Raw genomic sequence first — 24,195 nt, 5'->3', positions numbered from 1 at the left:
AGTTATATTGGACTTACCATATAGACCCTCTATCAGCGCTTCTTTCCATTTATAAAAGAATACACATAAAACATATGTGACTCATCTTTTCTGCCTTAATACGGACTTTGCACACTTCCCAAGGCTCCCTTTATCACAATCGCTCATCGCAGTGTTCCGCACCTCACTACATATCACCCCTTCCACATCTGATATGTGACTATCGGAAGTGTTTAAATATGCTCTTAGGCCTTTAAAATCTGGGACGCAACACTTTATCGCAATACAAGAAATACACGAGAAAACCCGCTTCGAGCCATTAAGCTAGATCTCAAATATTATATAACCCACCCTAAAAATATCGTTGGGTCTGTCTCCATCTCAAACCTTCCACTGCGCTACTCCTCCTCCGATCTTCAATCTCCAATTGGCTTCATCGGCTTATCGCCGATATCACAATACTGCTATCGGTACATCGCCATTCCACCGCTCGTTGTTATTTGACTTTTCCAAAATGCGATCACTGATGAAATCTTGAACATCAATGTGGATCTCGATCCGACGGTTGTTTATTTAACCGATCAACAAAATTGCTCGACATATCCTCCGTCGCAGATCTACACTTCGTGGATTCAATGGTCTATGATGATTTCGGGTGGACAAGTAGCACAGAGAATAACCACTCGAAAAAGTGGTTTTCTCTCTCAACCTGAGTGTTATAGACATTTTTGGGCATTGCAACCCCAATCATAAATTTCCATAAACTAAGGGCTCTTAAGTCCCTAAAACTGTTGTTCCAACCTCTAAAAGAATGAGGTCAACTGATTACATCTTCTCCCAGAAGTTCTCCATGAAAAACTGCTCAGAACTGGTCAAAACTGGACCATCTCACCTGCTCCATGGTCAAAGTGCGCTGCATCCCACCTAAATACACACAGTAGGTGCGATGCATCTTGAAAAGCACTTCTATGGGGTGCGATGGGCGAGATTGGACAAATGGCAAGGTCAATCTGCAAGGTGGAGGATCATGGAATCTTCTAGAAACTTCTCTTGTGACACTTGCCTCTCTGCATTCGCCCAGGGATGAGTAAGAGATGATCAATCTCCAAGTGGAATCAAGAACTATTAGAGAGAGGACACTAATAAACTCTCAAAAGCTGACTCACCCCCCCTTGCAAACATCTATATATGGATCCCTCATCCCAGAGATCCGGAGGCTAGAATTTTGTATCTTGTAAGGAAGTGCTGTTGGTTTCTTGGTGCAATATCATAGTGTTGGGTGGTTTAAACTTTTCATGAGGTGAAGAAGGGCTTTCTTGTTGAGAGGATGATGCTGGGTCAAAACAATTGGTTGTAATCCTCTTTGCTCTTTCTTTATTATCAATAAAGCTATTCAAGTTTTCCTCCACATTCTTGTATGATTGATGTTATGTGCATTTGTGTGGTCAATATATATCTGGTCCTATATTGTTTATGATAATAGATCTATGTTCTCGGATAGTGTTATGCTTCTTTGATTCTACAGGTGCTCTGTGAAGCTGGCTAGACAAGAAAGCAAGTAGCAAAGATCTATCAGAAGGGAGAGGAATTGAGCAAGGAACCAAGCGCAAGACAGAGGTTGGTCTCCTTATTTCCCTCTTATCTATTTCTCATAAAGGAAAACGAAAGTAGTTTTAGTTTTTTTTTTTCTAAGGTAGCTACCAGCCTTAGTGGGACTAGCAGCTCTGCATAGACACTAGTTTTCCCGATAACAAAATGGAGACTCCACTGGGGAGCGAATCGATTGTTTGTTTATCTGCATTTGTTTACTTTATAAACTTACAGACGGAGCCTGAAGTTAAGCCAGCTAGCCTTCGAACTGCATTTTCTATGCAAGTGCAAAGTAGATCAATGCTGCTTCAGTCTATCTCCGGGTTTTGTTTATGAATTGAAAAATTGATTTACAAGCTCTCTATTGCCCTTGTGGTGGCTCTAGTAACCTCTTTAGATCTACCCCTGTGATTGATTTACTGATTACCACTTGCTCGGCCTAAATCCTTGAACTGAGCTGCAAACTGTGACCCGAAACCCAGTTAAAGTCTCGTCCCTAGTCCAGCGCACTGTCTCTTCTGTGAATTCTAAATGCATCACACTTCCCAAGTGTAGTAGGTGTGTTGCATCTCCAGTTCACTGTGTTACAGGTGCACTGATCAGACAAGGCCTTTCCTGCTCCTAGATTTGGTTTCTGTGTTCACTCTCTTCAGTTCTATTCAAGAGTTTTGCTGCCTGTAGTCAGTACGCCTCTGTTGAAACCCCTTTCCTTGCCATTATTCCACCTCTATTGTGCAAAGGACTGTAAATGTTTTTATGTATTTTGAGCCATTTTCAGTTCTCTTTTACAAAGAAGTAGCGTAATCGTACTGTCGTTTCTTGATTTGAAAGTGTTGCAAGTGTCGTTTTCAGTCATAGAAGAGAATTTGATTGTTCTTGATAGTCGATTACACTGTTACTCTTGTATTTGATTTGAATTAGTAGTTTTTCAAGTGTCGAAAGCAAGTTTTCATTTCAAAATCGCAAAGTGTTGTCATTGTCCTCATTTTGTCTTGGAAAGAAACTTGTTAGTAATGTCGCTTTGAAAAATAATTCAGATTTGCGCTTAGCTTTCTTTTTATCATTCACACATTAAGAAGGCTGAAAAAAAATACATGCACGTGCATTTGCATTTAGACTGTTTTTTGGTTTGATTTAGGACAGTGCATATAGTGTGTGCTCTTTGCTCTATGTTGAAAGAATGCCATCTCTCTTTCCTTAGTAGCTAGGATTTTCATTGCAAAAAGAAGATTAAACAACTATTTATCATCTTAGATTGCATTTAAGGAATTGTACTTCTACATCACGCGGTGAACCTGAAAGGAAAATTTCTTAAGCAAGATCAACTGTAAAATAAATTTAATGAATCTAAAAACGCTTTGGAACCTAATGCACAACATCTAGAAGTCTAGGCTAGAGACGTATTCCAGCGTCGTAAAGCCTGGTAACTGTTGTTCTCATTGTTGGTTGGGTGATTCCTCCACCTTGAGGTGATAAGTGCCAGTACGGACTTGTGCTACCACGTACCCTCGAGTATATATTGGGAGACCACAATAGGCTTTATCCTTTATCCATAGGAAGCCATGTCTTCCGCCCTATCGATTGCAATGCACTGAACACAGCGTTCGGGAAGATTGACTGCCGTACCGTAAAAAGTATTCTGCAGTTTTGCGATTGGTTTGGTAATCCCTTTGTCTAGATTTCCAGAGCAGTCCCTTTCATTCCTTTTCAGACTCCTTAAAGGAAAAGGTCCATCTGAGCACTTGTCACTTCAGGCTCATTAAAAACCGAAGGTGACTAGAGTCATCTTTTTTTTTTCTCGACTCTTAAAAATTGAAAAAACAAGTTGTGTCAAAGCATATAAAATTTATTTTAAATGGAATAAATATCACCTTTCCTACGTTGGTCTTAGGTTGAGAAGAATGGAGCCCACCAACCAAGGAGTTCCCCTTGGGGGAAATCCTAGTCCCTTCTCCTCTTGGGGAGATGTTGGTGCACCCCATATGGCGACATTGTTGCTTCCGGGATTGACAATTGGTTTGCTGGTATGGCTCTTCTCAACTTCTGTCGTTCAGAACCCCGTGATTCCTGAACAATCAAGTCAGCAACTAAATGATACCAAAGTTACCCCCCAACCCTCTACTTCGTCCAATTCTTCCTCTCCTCCTTCCCCTTCACTTGTTGAAGCTGGTAAGGCCAAAAATCAAGTAACCGAGAAGAAGAAGGAGAAGAAGAAGAAAGAGAAGAAGAAGAAGGAGCCAAAGGCGAAAAGGGGCAACCAAGCATCGTCTAGCGAAAATCCACACGCTGCACCGACCAGGCCTAAATCGCCGTGTGTCATTTGCAAAGGAGACCACTATCATCGAGATTGTCCTTGCATCCCTCAGATCTTAAGGGACTGGTCTCCCCGTTTGCACAATCCGGTGTCGTCAACCTCTGATGATCATGTTGATGGTACACCGTCAACTAGAAAAAGTGAAGCCCCTGGACAAAAAGGAAGATGTAAATTTCCTTGTAAATTGTGTGAAGGCGATCACGCTGTCCACCGTTGTCCCTTCTTAGACGAGGTTAAAAGAGTTTTGGACGACCTTCTGGTTTCACCATTACGACTTCCTCCGGGATATAAGAAACTCTTGCCGAGTCCGTCACTAGTTGAAAATCCGGCTGACACGCCCTTGTGGTCGGCCGAAGCGTCTATCATTGAAGATAAACCATCTGAATCCACACCAGACGAATGTCAAAAGGTCGAGGCGGCATTTGACCCGGTCTTGCCTTCAGAGGATCCATCTTCAGATGATACAGTCATCGAAGAGAATAAGGATGACACCGTCCAAATTCTTTTCATAAGCACAGACTCGGATGAACATGGGGGAAGTCTACCCGTTCCTTTACCGCAAGAAGGAAGTTCATCAGAGTCATGCCCGGCCGTCTATTCAGTCCCATCTCTAAGCAACCTGTTTGTTTCCTTTGATTGGAATCTACTAGGCAGATCCCATTTACCGGCTAGTGTACCATTTCAAATCATTACTCAAATATATAGAATGGTCATGGCCGGTACCATCATAGATTAAGGGGCTTCTGTGAGTATCATTTCCTCAACTGCTTGGAAAGTGCTTGGTTCGCCATCGCTTTTGCCTGAGATGATAAATCTAACAGGCTTTGACAAAGGAACCAGTCGACCATTAGGGATCCTTCCCAATGTGCCGATAACGTTGAGAAGGAAAACCATTCACATGAACGTAATGGTAGTCCAAGGACCCCTGGATTATAATCTACTCCTTGGACGAGACTATATTTAATGCATGGAAGCCATTGTCTCCTCACTCTTTAGAGTAATGTGTTTTCCGCACGAAGGAAGAGTGGTCAAGCTCGTAGACCAGCTTTCATTCCTCGGTTCACACATAGAAAATAGTCATATACCAACCCTGAATGGTCTTTTCACGCAAGGAATGTCTCATCAATCCCTAGTCCGTCCTCATGATGAGCGCGAGTGACTCAGAGGATATGACTGAAACCTAGGGGGCATGCACCCTGGCTTGTTTCGACAGGAAAACCTTGGGTATAGGGTGGGTTTCCATGGAGAGTATATGACTGGCCTGACACACCCGTCCATTTTGGAAAATGGGATTAGAACAGAATAAGATACCTCTATTAAGGTAGGCCTTTCCTGATAAAACAAATGTTTTGTCTGCAAATTGAGGGGTAACCTGAAAAGGTAGGCCTTTCCCGATAAAACAAATGTTTTGTCTGCAAATTGAGGGGTAACCTGGAAACTCTACCTCGCTATACCTGGGGGCATGCAAACCTTTTGGCATGCAAGCAAAGAGCGACCATTTATTTTTTTAAATTTATAGGTCCTCTAACCCTTTAAACTCGTAGGATTGGTCGTTTCCTAACTTGCATAAAGAAAGGATGCGGGTCAAAGCTTTGAAATAATGTCATTTTATATATGGGACATCCTTATTATATGACTGGATTAATCGAGCAGTTTTAACGCAGAATTCAAGCTCGTTAAAAAATAAACATAAGAAATGAGCAAATGTTCCCCCAGAGTTTAAGCTCATTAAAAAATGAACCATTCTCCGGTAAATAACCATTGTGAATGTATTACCATCGGCCTTTGAAGCCTTGGTTGTGTTCTCATCATCACCTCCACTTTGTTTTGGCCAATCATTCACCTCCATTTGATTGTTTACCCTTTTTGAGGAACAACTGCAAAGAGTGATCCTGCTAGCCATCCTTTTGACACTGCCGTGATTGGAAAATTCCAAACCTTACCTGGAATCAGCTGCTACCCGAATTTATCACTCGTTCCTCAAAAAACGAGTCTCCTTTAAGCTCTTTTCAACTGACTCACAAAATATGAAAATATTGTCGAACGATTGGCCTCTCCAGCTCGTTAAAGGGACCGAAAGTGTTATCCCTCCTTTAGATTTTAATCTTTTTGGACTTGAGGGATTGTTACACAAAAAGATCGAGCGCTTGTTTTATTCGGCTTGTTAAAAGTACCGAAGATTCATCCCTTTTGTATTGTTTTATACTTTTTCGGACTCAAGGGATTATATGAAGAAAAAGGATCATTGGAGTTTTCTTTACATCCCTTTTTCAAACTCTCTAAAAATGAAAAGGACCGAGTTATCCTTGTCGTTAAACTCGTTAAAACCGAATAGCGACAAACTTGTCCATAACAGACAAGAACGAGTTTCACTATCGCTAGGCTCGTTAAAACATAGCGATGGGTTTGCCCGAAGGGAAAATTATAGAACAAGCATATGTTATCCTCCTCAAGCTTGACAAAAATAAAGAGGTACTAGTCAGCAATGACTGGGGAAAAATTGGGAAGAAAAACTTGAAAAAAAAACTTTATTGGTAGCAAGTCGCTCTTGAACATGACACTTTCACTCCGCATCCGAGTCGGGTTGGGTTGTTCCATTCACTAGTCACATCGCCATGGTTCCATCATACCATCCATATTTGGGGTTAATGCTACCGTTCCATCATGTCAATGTCGCCGATATGTTTAAGAGAAGTTGCTCAGAGAATTCACCTATGTCTCACCCACTGCAATACATTCACGCTCCATTCTTTCATGACCACCACCCTTAACCTTATATCACCAGATCGTTTTCACCTCCATTAAAATCATTTGCTCTGTTCCATGTCATTGATGTGGGATTCATTAAGGCCCTCCTATGACGGATCGCTTCTTGTCGACATCAGCTCATTATCCAAGAAGTCGATCTAGAAACAACCCTTTCAGTACTTTGAAGCTTGCATGCCTCAATGGCAAGTTTCTCACTTCCAGCGACAGGTTTACATCAATGGCCTTCGATCGAAAGATTTTGTGTGGTGTTCGACGCCAAGTCCCTTATTCACACCATGTGAATTGTACTACAATACCTTGGGGGTCATCATCATTATCGGTGATTCCTCTCGCGCCTGTTAACAGCTTACATCATTGGCTGGTAATCAGGCGATGCCTTTCCATGTTCGACTTCAGAACATCTCTCACATGGATCGAATTGTACTTTCAGTGAAGATCGAATGAGATTGAATACCCCGGATCTAGTTTCATCCATCCGGGCTACGATATATATTTAGGGAAATAAAGACATCAAATGTACATCATTACTGCACAGATAATCATATAATCTAAGGGATGATGGCTCTACCAGAATCATCAGTCTACACTCAGACGATTGTCTGTCTTATGTACATGAAAATGAATTTATAAAGCTGAGCATGCGAATGCCCGCCTTAGCTAGATCATGAAAATATTATGAAGATAATGTATTGTATTGTATCTTATTCCAGGTCGCCTTCCAGCTTGAAAGAACTTCAGATCCTCATGATAAAGCATTTCACCCGACATCAACAGATTAACGACCTCATGCTTTAGGGTGCAACTGTTATAGACATTTTTGGGCACTGCAACCCCAATCATGAATGTCCATAAACCAAGGGCTCTTAAGTCCCTAAAAGTTTTGTTCCAACCTCTAAAAGAACAAGGTCAACTGATTACATCTTCTCCCAGAAGTTCTCCACGAAAAACTGCTCAGAACTGGTCAAAACTGGATCATCCCACCTGCTCCATGGTCAAAGTGCATTGCATCCCACCTAAATACACACAGTAGGTGTGATGCATCTTGAAAAGCCCTTCTATGGGGTGCAATGGGCGAGAGTGGACAAATGGCAGGGTCAATCTGCAAGGTGGAGGATCATGGAATCTTCTAGAAACTTCTCCTGTGACACTTGCCTCTCTGCATTCGCCCAGGGATGAGTAAGAGATCATCAATCTCCAAGTGGAATCAAGAACTATCAGAGAGAGGACACTAATCAACTCTCAAAAGCTGACTCACCCCCCTTGCAAACATCTATATATGGATCCCTGATCCCAGAGATCCGGAGGCTGGAATTTTGTATCTTGTAAGGAAGTGCTGTTGGTTTCTTGGTGCAATATCATAGTGTTGGGTGATCTAAGCTTTTCATGAGGTGAAGAAGGGATTTCTTGCTGAGAGGATGATGCTGGGTTAGAACAATTGGTTGTAATCCTCTTTGCACTTTCTTGATTATCAATAAAGCTATTCAAGTTTTCCTCCACATTCTTGTATGATTGATGTTATGTGCATTTGTGTGGTCAATATATATCTAGTCCTATATTGTTTATGATAATAGATCTATGTTCTTGGATAGTGTTATGTTGCTTTGGTTCTACAGGTGCTCTGTGTAGCTGGCTAGACAAGGAAGCAAGTAGCAAAGATCTATCAGAAGGGAGAGGAATCGAGCAAGGAACCAAGCGCAAGACAGAGGTTTGTCTCCTTATTCCCCTCTTATCTATTTCTCATAAAGGAAAATGAAAGTAGTTTTAGTTTTTTTGTTTCTAAGGTAGCTACCAGCCTTAGTGGGACTAGCAGCTCTGCATAGACACTAGTTTTCCTGATAACACTGATTGCTATGTGTCAACCAATAAGTGGGATCGAGTGAACTCCTCTAAATACTACTTACCACTTTTTCTCCACCCGATACCACTTTTGTGTATAAATATGTCGATGCGATATTCCTCTGTCTCCTCTGTGATTTGATCGTGTCCATTGATCTGTTAGATCCAACGGTTGCTGTTCAACGATACTTCATTATTTCGTCCACCTCTTTACTTTGGTTTTTTGTCGTTTCTTCAATGTTTACCGTGGTTCTTGGGTTTTCTTCGAGTTCTGGTCCTTCGGTTGTTTCATTGCACACTCCCTCCTGAGCTTGACTTTGATCCTTCTAATGGATTCAATAATCCATCAAGATCCTCTTCATCATGCTTCACTCTGTGTGTTTGTCGAACTCCTCCTGCAACTCCGTTATGCAAAATACACTAACTCACTCATCACTTGCCATTGATACTTAACAACACACTTATACAAATCGAAATTGAATCTCTATACATATATATATCAACAAACAATGACATAATGATACTCTTTGTCTTTCCTCGGCCTGATCATCTAATTAATGGCCTCTGATCATCATCTGCCCATATGCTTACAAACACAACTAAATATCTAAAGCTCTCTCTCTCTATCTAACCTCTCTAAGCTCTGATCATGCCTTTTAGGATTACACTTATACAAAGGGATTCTAAAACCAATTTCTGGTTTAGATCCATAAACTCCTCAACAAAATTCCTAAATCTATTCCTCATTCCTAAGGATTCTCTTTAATGCACAAAATCTGAACTGACTCCTAATCTATGATTTAAAATCAATTCTCAATCCTTACATCACTCAACTATCCTAAATCTCTCATGTTCTCCTACATTCAAGAACATTTACAATTATGCCTCACAATATTCAATTAATTCCTATTTTCAATAAAATCACTCAAAACATTAAATAATTACATTAATTCAATACCTAAGAAACCAACTTCCTTGAAACACAAGACCCCCATGTCTACTAGAATACAATAATGATGTTGAGCTGAATTCTCCTGCATGAGAAGGTATGCTCACTTTTCTCATCGAAATATTATAGAAACCATTTTTGGTGAATGTTTTTCTGCATTGAAATGCTATACAAATAATTTTGGATGAATTGCGAGAGGTAAAATATATATGTTGGATCGAAATTTTATAGGATTAATTTTTAATTTAAAAATTTCCAAAATAATAAATATTAATTAGCATTTCATAATATTTTAGTAATTTTTAAAATTTTATGATATTAAATTTATTTTTAAATTTAAATAAGAAATAATATTTTATATTTAAAATTGTAATATAAATTATATATATAGTTTAAGTGGGTCTAATGATTAAGAGTGTGTCTTTTTTTTAGAGGTTATATGTTTAGAAGTAGAGGACTAGAGTATGTTTGCTTTAATAGAATTTGAAGCCAAAATAGTTTGCTTAAAAATAAGGGAGTTATCTTTAGTGCGACTTTTTGGAGATTCTGGTGATGGAATCCAGCAGAAAAAATTGAGGTTAAATCTTGATTTGTATTATTTAAAATGGTTTTTTAATTGCATATTTTGATTTAGCACCCTGAAAAACCCTCGGGATGCTTTGATTGTGTAGAAATTCGCTATCAAACATGCAATTTCAATAAATTGCTGCCAGATTTTAACCAGAAAAACCCACCAGAAAAGCTTCCAAAAAGTCTCTTTAAAGACAACTCCAAAAATAAGTCACTTGTCCCACAAGTAAAAAAATCTTATACACCAATTTGATATCTGACTTGAATTTCACTTTAAAATTAGACAATAATATATAAAAAAAAATGGATGCATCCAAATTTGTAATAGGCTTGGCTAAGCATGAAGCCAACATCAATATTAATTATAATTTACAAATAAGCAAGCCTACTGCCCATCTTTGCTATAGAATATTATCAACCCAGAGGAGGCACAAGAATGAGGTCAATTTCTAGTGTGACCATTGAGTCCCAAAAAACCGAAGAAATGATACCTTCCAACATCGAAACATATGAAGAAAATACTTTCCAACATCAAAATTATTTTGGTTTTGGGCAGAAGATGGAAATAAAATAACTGAAATGAAGTTTTTGTCTTCATCCCGGTATAAAAACAAAGAACTATGCCCTTGCTAGAGCAACTCGAAGACCGCGGAAGGTGGACCAAAGGAAACTAACAAGGACACCTTTTGTAATATCTCTACCAGCATTAAATTGATAAGCCATCAAACAACTTTAAAATATCACAGATTATTTAAGGAGGTTTATAATTTCACAAAGTAATAATGTACATTGTTAAAGTTTAATTTATATATTTATTTTTATTTTTGTTTTATGGTGTAATTTTTTTAGTTAGTTAGTTAGCGTTGTTTACAAAATTTTAAAAGAGTCACGTAAATGTGGAGGTTAGTTGGTTTGAGTTGGGTTTAGGTTTTATTAGGTTTAACCTTATGAAGAGGTGTTGAGGATGAAAGGTGATTTCAAAAATTAAACTATCCCAAGGGATTTCCAAACTTTATTGAGCTATTCAAAAACTAATCATATACTTTATTATAGTTTAATTTATATGTATGCAATTTTTTTTTTCTTTTCTAAATAAGTCTAAAATCTATTACTGTAACATAATGATACAGGGAGGCTTTGGCCTCTGCAGTTCAGTGCCAAGGTTCATGGCATAGAACATTAAAAACAAGATTGAGACTGCCCAAAAATGGGAAACCAGTCCAGCCCAAAAAAAGAATTTGTTGCCCACGCAAGGGAGACCAACATATGAAAATGTAGCAAAATTCTGTTGACTTCATTTTCAAAACATATGTATGCACCTTTAGTTTTATTATATAATATGATTTCTCATGCTATTGCTAGTTAGTGTTATCTAGAAAGCTCTTACTATGAATATGTGTCTTATGAATCCATGTAAAATAATAATTTTCTATATTGATCATCTTACTCACTAATTATCATGGCATTTCATTGCTTTCTGTAATTTTTTCATAATAGCCTTGTAGATCCATTTTAACCACTAATCTACCAAGCATCGAGAGGGATCAAATTAGTCTATATGCAAACTTATTTGAAAGTGCAAAAACTTGAAAGGATGTTTGCACCTCAAGAGATTTAATCTCTCTTGACACTTGATAAATCCATGGTTAAGATGGATCTATATTGGTTCTACACACACACTGTAAATTTTCATTCTTTAAATTGCATTTTTAAATGCATAAAGGGAAACAACGCTGTGAAATACCTCTTGAGAAGTTGAATTGTGTAGACTACACAAATTAAGTTTGCAAATCCAATAAATATTTGCTATATTTTAAACAAGCTTGACCAAAAATATGCTAAAAAGGGGTTGACATATATGATAGTATGACTACTTGAAATGTTTTAAGCATAAGAATTTAGTTTTTTAATTGATTTATATAATAAAAACATATATGGATAGTTGACAGTTAAATATTTTACTTAATATGGGTATTGAAATATTTTACTATAGTGAACGCCACAAATACACACACATACATGTATTCTCTCTATATACATATATCTAAAGTTTATATTTAAATATATTGGTTAACATGGATATTTAAATAATTTATTTAACTCGTATATGGAAATATTTATAAGGAAAATATAAGATTTTTTTTACTTTTAATTACTTTATCTCTCTAATGTTCATATAAAACGATGTTGCTTAACATAGATATCAAAATATTTTACCTATGCCAAAGTGACATATTTCTACTACATCTTCTTCATATTGGGTTGTAATATTCATAGGGAATTGGGCAAGCATAGCCATAGTGAGTCTTTTATGTTTTATAATGCTTTTAATTAATATTAACCAAATATGTATATTCATTTATATTTTTACTATGGTCCTCATTGTTTCTTTATTTAAAGAATAGTATATTTTTATTTTAAAAGGCACATATGTCAACTTAGGATTGAACATGAAAGAAATTACACATTTCTCTCACAATGGGTTGTAGATTGCACCTCTCGGTGAACCAAAGCAAGCTTAAGTCCCTTCAAAAATAGGGGAGTACGATTGTTCCAATTTGTTGATCTAGAGATGTTATAGACTCCTCTTAACCAACCCTCGAAGCTGACTAGGGGAGGTGAGATAATGGGACAAGTCTTCCTAGTGTTTTATCCCTTGGGTAGTGTGAAAATATACAGGCTATGGTTTTTTACTTTTTTTATTTATAGAAATTATAAAAGTTAAAGAAAAATAAAGTATGTAAACATCTCCCAACAATAAGCAATGTTGAAATATAAGTAATTAGATTAAAAATCAGCAACACAAATTAGAAATTAGAACATATAGAGCAACAAATTAATTACTATTTTGGGGCTTTTATCGCCTCAAAAAGATGTAGAGCCTCAACTCCACAAGATTACAATGAATATAAAGTAAATTAAGGACAAGATTACAAAATATTTCGAGTAAACATAGAAAATTAAAAATAACAAAAGTTCATTTTATTAAAAGTATCTATGAATTATAGCAGAATTTAAGAGGGAGGCTCATTCAAAACCATAGGCCAAATCACATTTCTAGAAACTTTCAATGCAATATTAGATATATAAAGTCCAGGAAGAAAAATTTCAATAAAATGACGGCCTCATACACCTTTGTATCTCTGATATAATAAGAGGGCATCTTGTTTCTACATAAAATTGGAAGTTGTTAGGACTAATTAATCAAAAACCAAACCTTCAAATAGAAAATAAATTGATAGAATATCAAGTTACCTAAGACAAATTGTCTGAAACATGAGTGGGGTAGTTTAAATGATGTCCTTCCTTTGAAATATATCTACTACCACCTCTAGTTTCAGCTTCTTTAATTCATAGGGGAAAAATAATGAGGAGGAAGGTTAATGAGAACTAACCTTGGTGGATACCTGTCTTTGTAGAAAACTCTCTCTCTACCTTCATAGCCATTGCCCTCATTTATACTGCATCAAAGTGGTTGGACAGTTGAACCACTTGGCTAATTAATTTTCTAATTATGTTTTGATTAGAAGTTGAATCAAGGGGTTTAAAGGTGAAATTTAAATAAACTATCATTTTTAATCTAGTAGGTGAGACCCTCCCTTTTTCCATGTAATATGTCTTTTAATATATTTATCATAACATGTGTGTATTATAAAGAATATGTTCCACATAACCATATATGCCATATAAACATTGTCATGTTGTATGTATAAGAAGAAAACACCATCAAACAAAAAAGCACTTGTTGAAATAAATAAAAATTAACATCCCATAATGTATAATTTCCTTGTTCCTTTGTAAAACTCCTAGTTACTCTATCATGATCATGATTAATACATATCCCATAACATATTGAAAATCATGGAAAAGTATTCTATAAAACATCATATAAGCCAATGCTAAAATATTTGCACATACTCACAAAACTAACAAATATCCACATAAACTAATGCAACCAAACCAAAGAGAAAAACAACATTTTTCTGTAAAAATATAATCGGTAAATTATCACTTCAACCCATGGGAGGGAGCACTTTCAGCCTATTTCTCTTACTGGCAGGATGAGATTTCATTAAGTGAGAGGAACCATGGGACGAGTTGGATTTTGTCGCTTGGACCTTTTGATTTTCATTACTATTAATGGGATTAGGTGGCTTAATTATATGCTTGGAAGAATGGATATCAGGTTATGCAATCATGGTGGTATGTCTAGATAGTTGGGAAACATCTTGTGGAGGTTGATTTGTAGATGTAGAGAGCTAAGGCGCTACGTGTGGGTAGTGCATGATACTAGAAGCAACAAATTACCCACCAGAATTTAGGGAGATGTATGAACATCTCACTGTCACCTTATCCGAAATACAAAGAGATGTCTGAATAATTATGTGTGTAAATGTGAATACCCTTCGCGCATATATATAGTGCTTTGTCCATATAAATAATCTGACATGACTTCAATGAAGGGATGTGGCTTTAATTAGGTGAGTCGACATATGCCATTTACTTCATGTGGAGGTCAACTTGAATAGGAGAACTATGTGCCTATCTTGGAGGTCTATTAGACAATCCTATAGACTTGAATACATTTGTAACATTCCCAAGAAGGGTCCTTCATACATTACATTTACTCTTTGACTTTAATGACTAATCCTAAAGGCTCTCAATGGGAGCAGTCTAAAAAGAAAACCTCTTGCTCATGAAACCCATGAAGAAAACATTACAATAATAATTTTCTTTTATTCTTTTCACCATTTACAAAAATCATAATTACATATTATTATAAAGACTGAACCTAGTTACACTTTTCAACACATCGCTGGGGACAACGGGAGGGGAAAACATGTGCGATGGAACAGGTATTTCGATACTTGGTGTGTTAAAAATAGGGGGATGTTGTGATTATTCAATATATTGCGGAATAGGTGATACAGTGAGATTTGTAGTGTGAGTTTGGAGAAACAAGCTAGGTTATTTCGAGTCCCTGTCAAAATGAACTGATACTATCGGGTTGCTATTCCAGTTTATGCCTAAATTTATGTGTCTAATTCCTCTCCATCTACCCTTGTTTATATTAAAGAAGCTCATTCTTTAGCAGAAATATAAAATTATTTGAAAGTTTTGAAAAATAATGAATATGAGCATCAACAAATTTCTCATTACATAAGTATTTGAAACAAAGAAAAGTGAAATAATATTCAAGGAAAATGGAACATGTTTCTCAACAAGTCAAAAGTATCAATCGATAATTTATAAGTTGTGTAATATCATCTAAAAAGAGGAAATTATAGGTTACTGGCATCTCTACAAATTTCAAAAACAAAATGCAAGTAGCAGTATGAAACTCGAAGGAATCCATTTACATTTTGTTTCCCAAAAACATATAATATATAGAGTACCAAAATAATTACCATATTTCAAGGTAAATAATTTGAAGTGGAAGGAAACTAGGGCATATAAGTAACAAGTGTCATGCAGGAATGAAGGACCTAAGGAACCTAAAATAATAATAAAATATAATATCAGTTGTCAACCACAGTGATAAACATTGATTTTCACAAAAGGTCAGTGAATACCAAAAGAGAGATGAAGAGGTTCATGGGTTCAATCCATGAGTCGATTCCCTTATAGTATCGATGAGAACGAGTTTGTAAGAAAAGAATTTTGATTGATCCAGACTTATGCAAGAACACAACAAAATACAGAAATATCCATATACACAGATATGCAGCAGAAATAAAAATTCATTTCATTAATATCAAAGAACTAAAATATGATTACATACATAAATAAAAATAAACTAGCTCGAGCAATGGTAGCTTATCTCTGAGAAGAGATGTGGTGGCTACATGCCTTTGAACTGTGTTACAATGAGGCTCAAAGGCCAATTTATTATTGATAAATAGTGGAAAACCTTTAACATCCAAAAACCTAACCTTAGGAGATGACACGCCAAAACGGTTGGCCCCGTTTGGGTAAATTGGTACATCAACTTCTCAGGGTCGTAACTTTGGCATACGGTATCTCTTTGGCTATCATAATACCTTGTTGCGAAGTTCTTAAAGAGGAGGCCAAAAACAAATCACCAAATTTGTTCACGAATTTTCCAATCTCTCCATTTTCCCTAAAACCTTATTTTAGTCCCTCAAAATAGTTGTCGAAGTTTAGAAGCAGAAAAAATGCCAAAAATACTAAGCTGGGCTACAATTAAGGAAACTGAAAAGAAACAATGATGGGGGCAAAAGTTGAATAGGAGGGTGGCCTCCAATATCCACCTGGATCAATCTTCTCCCCTTAGGAAGCAATGGTCCACATTGTGTTGAGTGCCTCCATGAGATGGGGAAACTTCTGTTGAACTTGGTCCTTGGAGAGTCACTTGCCTTGGCACATGAGTTCACCAGCTTTAACAACCCCATACAGTTGGATCTTCTATTGGTGATTATTTTTTATCTGTGTGTCCATTATCTAATCAGTTGTGGCTTATTCCATGTAGTTTGGGTTTAACTTTGTTGGTGTGAGTTTTTCTGCAATGTCTGATGTGTCCAGTAATGGTGGAAACTATGGTTGAAGGCGGTCCACATTGAACATAGGGTGCAATACAAGGAATAGTGGAATGCTGAACTCGAAACCATTATCCCCTACAGCACTAGTGATGGTGTAAGGCCCACATTGGAGTAGGTGAATCTTGCGGTGGGGCCCAACAAGGCGCCCCTTCTGCAAATGTAACCAAACTTTGTTACCCACCTAAAACTTATGTGGAACCCAATGTTGATCATGATCCTACTTGTACTTAGCATTGGATCTGCCCAATATGTATGAACCTGCTAGATGATATGTTAAATGCACTTGATGAAGTTGTTAGCCATGTTAGATGCGGACTAGACATGAGTTCAATATGCCTAAGTAGCTCCAAATGGTATGGCCACATCAATGCGACATAGTGGCTAGAATTCCAACCCCACCTGAAAGGGGTTGTGACCAGTTGAGATTTGGAGAGATCTATTGTAGTTGTGGAGGACATAGGGGAGGCTTTCATCCCATGTGTGTGGATGCTTCGAGTTGTACATATGAAGAATGTGTACAATCATCCTATTGATGACCTTTGTTTGGCCATCAGTTTACGGGGAGGAAAGTCATGGACTTAGTGAGCTTGGTATCCAACATCGACTAGAGACTTGACAAAAATGTACTTAATAACCTACTGTCCCGATCTAAGATAATGGACTGTGGGATTCAAAAATGTAACGACACTCATTCAAAGAAGAGCTTAACAGTGGCTTATGCTGTGATAATCTTCTTGCAGGCCACCATAATGGCCATCTTAGAGAATTTGTCGATGACCACGAAATCACAGTCATTGCCATGCTTAGTAGAAGGAAGGGCCAACATGTAATCTATAGAGATGGATTCCTAAGGTTGACTAGGAGTAGGTAGAGGAGTATATAGGCCTGGATTCTTTATGGTTTGTTTGGCAATCGAACAGGTAGTGCAGGATCTATTGTACTTCCCAACATCTTGTCGAAGGTTTGGTCAGTAAACAATACATCTGCAGCACTCCCAATTTTTTCTCTACCCTGAAATGTCCAGTGACCTGACTATAGTGCGCCTCCCAAATCATCTTGGCACGCTTGCTTGAAGGAACACAGATGTGTCCCAGGTGGCATAACTGTGCATCCTAGAGGTCAAAAATTGGAACTTAATTACCTTCGAGGAGTGTCTAAAATGTGCTTCCTAATTTTATATTTCTCTTTTAAACATGCACCCACCCTGCACTCTCATGCCCAAATGATTCAAGCACAGTGGTCAGTGCCGTGACCAGTGGTCAGCTGAGGCAATCTCCAACATTGTTGGTGCTTCCCTTCTTGTACTTAATCTTCAAATGGAACTGTTTCAGGTATGTGGAACATTTCTAATGGAAATTGTTCTGTAACTTCCCTTATGTCTGTATGAACTGTAGAGGTCAGTGGTCTATGTGGAGGACCATTTCCTTCCCCATAATGTAATACTTCCATTATCAAAAAACATGCACAATGGAATACATCTCTTTGTCATAGGTGGGATACTTTCGAACTGTGTCTAAAGGTGTCTCACTGTGATATGCCACTGAATGCCCCTACTGAGTGAGAACTACAAAAATAGTATACTCAGAGGCATCTATCTTGATCTCAAATGGTTGTTGTGGTTCTGGTAATGTGAGAACTAGTGCAAAGCAGAGGCGATGCTTCAACTTGGCAAACACATTATGTTGGGATTTGGACCAAAATAAATTTCCTTTCACTCCACCTTTGGTGACTTGAATTAAAGGCCAAGTGATATGAGAGAACCCCAACACGAACCTGCGATAGAAATTGGAAAAACCCAGAAAGTTGCGGAGCTCTGTTAGAGTGGTTGGGGTTGGCCAATCCCGAATGACTTGTATCTTGGTTGGGTCCACTGCACACCCTGTTCATTAATGATGTACCCCAAATATTAAACTTGGGTCATGCCAAAAGTGCATTTATGCAAATTGGCACATAGCTTGTGTTCTTGCAAGGTTTGAAGTACCTGTCGAATATGGTAGAGGTTCTCTTCCCAACTCTCGATGAAGATCAAGATGTCATCTAAATACTCCACCATGAATTCATTGGTGAAGGGTCACAAGATGTTTTCCATCAATCTCATGAAGGTTGTGGGGGCATTTTTCAACTTGAAAGGCATGACCAACCATTCGAGAAGGCCCTCCTTGGATTTGAAGGCAGTCTTCCACACATCATAGGGTTCGATAGGAAGCTCATGATAACCAGACTTCAATTCAATCTTGCTGAAATATTTGCCCCCCTTGAGCTTGTACAGAAGGTCATTAATCCGTGGGATTGGGTGCCTACTCTGGACACTAATATTTGTTAGCACCCAATAGTCAATACAGAGTCTCTAGCTCCCATCCTTCTTTTGTACCAATACAATCTGGCTCCCATAGGGTGATGATCTTGGCTTGATGTGCCCTTTCTGAAATAGCTCCTAAATCTTCCTCTTGATCTTATTGTTCCCTAAAATAGAGTGTCGATAGATCAGTCCATTGGGTAGTGGCGTGCTCAAGGTTAGATCAATGGATTTCTTGACCTGATAGTGTAGATGTACCCCTACAGGTCAGACGAAAATGTCCCTGTACACCTCCATGACCTTGTTCATATGCTGCTATTGTGTGGAGGATCCCTGTCTAGATGTCATGACCACAACCTTCTTCTTGCACTCAGAATGAATCATAAGGAAAAAAAATCCAGTATGGGAGATGATCTTAATTCATTGCTTTGCAGTGATCAAAGAGATGGAAATAGGTAGGGCTACCTTTGGTATCCTCTACAACTTATCGCCCAAAATAATAATCACAGAGCGAGGTCTAGACTCATATACAACATGTCGCTTCCACAAGTATGGCTTTCCTAATAATATATCACAAACTTGAAAAGGAGAAACATTACACAGTACATTATCTATGAAGGGCTTGATGTTGTAGGGAAGGCAACACTACTAGCTGATGCAGAGATCTCAGTCTTAGTAAAGCTACTCAATGGTGTACAACTACATATGTTTTGTAGTCAATAAGCCCAACCACTTCATGAACTCTGATGAAATGAGGTTCTTTTGGCTCTCATGGTCGACAATGAACTGCAGCGAAGAACCCTTCACCCACATTTGTGAGTGGAAGAGGAATTCCCCCTCCTCTGGATCTTCAAACTCATTGTTCTCGATATTAGTGGTGGCCATGGTGGCACTGGGCTCTACGTCAATGATCTTCTTCCCTTTGTCATTCCCCTTGTCGGTTTCTGACTCAGATTCGAAATATGCATCTGATTCAGAAGCCTTCAGCTTGGCCACCAGTGACTCCTTGGCCTGACACTCAATTACGTTGTGAGTAGAGATCTTATTAAAATCACTCCATTTTCCCATGTCCTTCTTTGTCTTTGTGTTGTTTTTATTTTTTTGTGGCTTCGATGGGTTGTCCTGGGTCACCCCGCCTTAGCTTTTTCCCTTGCTCTATGGTTTGGGGGTGCATTTTCCTTCCTTCGAATTCATAGAACAAAAGTCTCACTTCTTCTGTTTAAATTGATGCTTAATCTTGACAACGTATCGATATGCCATTGTAATCGAGGGGATGTCCAGGAACTTCATCTTGTCCTAGATGTACTTGTGTAGATAGCCACGGTAGTTGAGTACCAAATGGCACTCAAAATCATTGATACCCAGCTTCATGCAAAGGGTATGGAAAACTTTTGTAAACTTTGGCACATCTTGGTCCCTTCCCTACCATAGCGCGGTCCACTTTATGTAGTTATCTTCACACCTACCGACATGGTAATATTTCTCCTTAATGGTGTCCCAGAAATAATTCCAAGTGGGTGCAACTGAAATTAGTGAGGATTCCCTCTCGTCTTTTTGTTCATAATAGGTTTCCCACTAGTCCTTGATGTGTGGGCAGCTTTGAGAAGTGAAAAAGTAATATTTTCTCGATTGGAAAAATCATGAATTGGAAAATATCCTTCCAAGAGATTTAACCATTTATCTACAGCGTCTGCTTCTATCTGGCCCTCAAATATGGGAATATTAACCTGAAATTGTACCTTAAAAGGAGTGGCACCTTTGGAGTGGCTGCTGGATGAAGATGCATCACCTGTGGGTAGCCGTTGAATGATCTGGGCAAAGTTGTCCATCATCTTGTTCCTCTGTCACTCAAGGGCTTCTTTGAGGAGTATTCTAAAAGGATCTTGTGCTCCCTCATCTTTGTTTTCTTCCACCATGGGAGGTTGTTGGGTTTGTGACGCTGGTCTTGTAAAGGTTCAACTAGATTGAGCCCTAACTCCTTATACCTTGACCTCAATGGGGACATGCAAAGAAAAAGAGAGAAAGAGCAAACCACTCTGATACCAGTGATCCAGACTTATGCAGGAACATAACAAAATATAGAAATACCCATATACACAGAGATGCAACATAAATAAAACTTCATTTCATTAATATGAAAGAACTAAAATATGATTACATACATAAATAAAAATAAACTACCTTAGGTAATGGTAGCTTATCTCTGAGAAGAGATGTCACAGCTATATGCCTCTGAACTATGTTATAATGAGGCTCAAAGGACTATTTATTACTAAGAAATAATGGAAAGCCATAAACATCTAAAAACCTAAACCTAGGAGATAAAGCACCAAAATTGTGGGCCCCATTTGGGTAAATTAGTACATCAATTTCCCAAGGTCGTAACTTTGGCATATGATCTATGTTTGGCTACCATAATACCACATTTTTAATATCTGGAAGAGGAGGTGGAAAAAAAATCAACAAATTGGTTCAATGCTTTTCTAGTCTCTCTGTTTTCCCTAAAAATGTTTTTTAGTGTCTCAAAATAGCTTTGGAAGTTCAGGACTCGAAAAGCTACCAAAAATAATAAGTTGGGCTACAATTAAGGAAACTAAAAGGAAACAATGGTCAGGTTCCATGTGGAATAGGCAGGTGGCCACCAATATCCACTTGGATCAGTAGTTCAACCAAAAGAAAGAAACCAAGATGAAAGTGCCTCATGGAAATCAACATGAAAATGGAAAGCTCACGGAAAAAGGCTGAGGTTCATGATGTAGTGGTGAAATTAATGATTGAGTAAATGGTGTCATATTTTTTCCAACTTGGAATGGTGACTAATAAGAAAAACCACAACCCACCTTTCAATTTTAGTTTCCATGTCAGTGCAACCCCAAAACTTATGTTATCAAGTGAATTACACATTGGAAGAGGATAGGTGAGTTGGATGCCATATATGTAGAATGATTAGACAAGTTCCCATATGCAGCAAATCACATGACAGGGTGTTAGATTTTGAAATTAAAGGTTGACTTCAGGGATCATGCACAACATTAAGGATAAGGAATGCAATCAATCCAAGGTGAAATCAATTTGTCATTGAAAAGGTGATGGGGTGGACATGTGAAGGCTTTATCGTAGATATAACAACCAAATAAACCATGCTACACCTTGAAATCTTTCTAATGACTGAGGTGATTTAATATTAACTGGATCGATTCATATCACATACCATGGGAGGTGATATATATAATATTGATACCATATATCAAATATATACCACACATGATATGGATCCACCATATTAAATCCATATAACATCAATGTTAACATCGAAAATTCAAATCGAAACCATTACATGAAGTACAAAATATATTTTGATTGCGTTGTAATATATGGCCATAGGAAAAGGATCTCAAGGTTTATACAACCCTTTATTTTCAAAGTGATCACCCACACTTCCACGGATAGCCAATATCTTTGAAACCATCATAATAAAGTCACATTATATAATACCCATGCACCAATCTTATTAAATGCTTCATATGATCATAGGCGAAAATCCAATTTATGGAAAGCTTTATTAAAAAAAATAAAATCATCATAACAGAGTTAATAAATAATAGTCCTCCATATAAGAAAACATCAATGTTGTCTATCACATGTGTGTTAGCTTGTTAGAGCCACATCAGTGTAAAGGCTTTTTTCCTTTCGATCAAATAAATCAAGATAGATACCCTTTAAATTTAAATTCTTTCAAAACATGTATTTGTCAAGTACCCTTGTAAATGGCAACAAATTCTCTCAAGCTAGGGTCCCACATGTTGGAATTACGGCTAATGTGTTGTCCTTGAGGGAAACCTACTTGATAAAGATGTCAACCTTATGATTATTTACACTGGCACAGATACTATAGGAGATATAGAAATGATAGTTCAAAGTGATATAAATGTTAAAAGTTTGGGAAATTATACACGATCCTATGCAGAAGGGTCTTGTACATACATAGCTCCTATGAAAGAAAGTCGCGTACAAAATATGCACCATGGTAATTTAAATACCAGGGTTCATTACCATGGTACTGGCCCACAGTAATGGAAGTGACGATGGTTACTTGATCCCATTAAAGAATACCAATGAAAATACTAAGGGATTGTCCTAAGGTGTTGGCTAAGGTTAATGTTATATAAGGAGATGGAAATCAAAGTGTTAGGTTGCAAGTATTGCATTTTCTATGAATGATTTGATTTGAAATAGGTGTGCACCAAGGATCAAGGAGAGGACTCATATTTGAAAGATCAGAAATATGTTGACATATGTGCTTGATTGATTTACTTAATACAAATTTCTAGGTAGCTAATATTGATGAAATGGTGATACTATGATCTAAATGATTCATTGAGAAGCTTGTAGTATTGACAGTAAAGGTTGCAGAAAGTGATTTTATGTTTGCAATGAAATTTTTTCATATATGTATGCAGGTATGTTTTGGCATAGTTGCATACGTATGTAGCTCCACCTCTAAAGGTTCACATATATATTGTGTGAAATAATTTTCAATGTGTAGATCTAAATGCGGGTGTTGTGTATGGTAAGAACATACATACACTAATATTCTTTGGAAGTCGTGTACAAAAAATAGGGTTTGATATGATCATTGATGTTTATAGATCTGATGATTGATTTTTACAGTTGATGTTGTAAGGTTTACTTATTGTTGTATGTCGATAATGTTTTTATCATGATTGAGGTGACTTCGTTGAATTAATGAGTTTCAATGGCACAAAAGTGTGACTGAGTGTATGATCTGCAATTGGTTCAGAAATATGTGATTAATGTAGTGATCTATAGTTGGTGAAATTATCTATCAATGGTTCAATGATTAATGATTTAGTTCAAATTTCTGATATATGTACGTAGGTGTTATACAAAGAAAACACATATATGTGAGAGCCTTATTCAGTACAGTAGCATACATAATTTGATATTCCTTATTTATGGTCGGGTTCTTCATTTAGTGACTTGATGCTTCCAAATTTCAGTTGATATGCTGTGTGAAAATGTCTCAAATTCAGTGCTTCAGTTTGTTTGGGTTTATGGTTGGTATGGGTCCAATTTGAAAATTTGATAAAAGGTTTCCTACAGGTTGTGTGATGAATGTTTGATAGGTGGATCTAGTCTAAAACATTTTTAAAAGTGATCCATAAGGAGCTAAGGGTTGCATCCTTCAAAAAGGGTGTAGGAGCTCCCTTCTGGTAGGAGCTCGTAAACGAGTTCAGGGGGTTGTAGCTCCCTTCAAGTGGGTGCTAGGGAATGAGAGAAGACCGTGGCTTTCTGCGGGTTGGTGCCTGCG

This window comes from Pinus tabuliformis, chromosome 4_1, assembly GCF_031772625.1.
Source record: "Pinus tabuliformis cultivar Carrire ecotype Pingquan chromosome 4_1, CPIR1, whole genome shotgun sequence".
Classification (NCBI taxonomy): Eukaryota; Viridiplantae; Streptophyta; class Pinopsida; order Pinales; family Pinaceae; genus Pinus; species Pinus tabuliformis.
Note: the sequence above shows the minus strand (reverse complement) of the source record.